Genomic DNA, 646 nt, shown 5'->3' on the forward strand with positions numbered 1-646 from the left:
AATAACACATTCGTACAGCATTATTACGACACTGATACGTGTTTTCTTAGTGTACACATTTGCCAAACTAGTTGTTTAGCTAAGACAACAAAATTAGCCTGCAATGCTAAAATGCTAACAAATAAACATGGCGTCAGGCTAACTAAACGCGTTTTAACAGCATGTTGCAGAGAAACAACAAATACTATTCCAGTTCTAAGACACTCCTGTGTTTATGGGTGACCTGAAGTCCGACTGCATCATTATAATCGTCTTACCTTGTCGTTTTATTGCACTGTCTTCTAGTCTAACTGCACGGAACTCATTTTCAATTTCGAGTTAGCCTGTCTGCCGCGAGGAATCATGGGAAATGTGTGGAAACAACTGGCGCCTGCAAGTTGATACAAGATGCAGAGATGATTGACTTTCGCTGTTCACTGTCCTCGGTCCAGTGGTGCGCGCTGGGGCTGCGCTGAATAACATTGCCAAATGAACATGTGTGAACCTCGTAGCCTAATGTTATAGCCTACCTGTGTAGCTTAGTATTACTACATCTGACAAATAGAAAAAAACTTGAATCCCCCTTGAAGGCTAGGCCTATACAATTAGCCTAGTTACATTGCAGGCTAGACCTTGAAGAACTAATTAATTGTTCATCATCACTCAG

General features: G+C 41.3%; 1 protein-coding gene across 2 annotated transcripts in view; it reads right to left on the bottom strand.

Annotated features, from left to right (window-relative positions):
• LOC134440379 (zinc finger protein 280C-like) overlaps nucleotides 1-343 on the bottom strand; it is a 34950-nt gene extending 34607 nt beyond the window's left edge. For both annotated transcript variants that reach the window (XM_063190435.1, XM_063190434.1), the window contains exon 1: nucleotides 258-343. The gene's annotated coding sequence lies outside the window, so the exon portion shown is untranslated. The remainder of the gene's footprint in view (nucleotides 1-257) is intronic.
• Nucleotides 344-646: the final 303 nt, after the last annotated feature.

Source organism: Engraulis encrasicolus, chromosome 23 (assembly GCF_034702125.1).
Source record: "Engraulis encrasicolus isolate BLACKSEA-1 chromosome 23, IST_EnEncr_1.0, whole genome shotgun sequence".
Taxonomy (NCBI): Eukaryota; Metazoa; Chordata; class Actinopteri; order Clupeiformes; family Engraulidae; genus Engraulis; species Engraulis encrasicolus.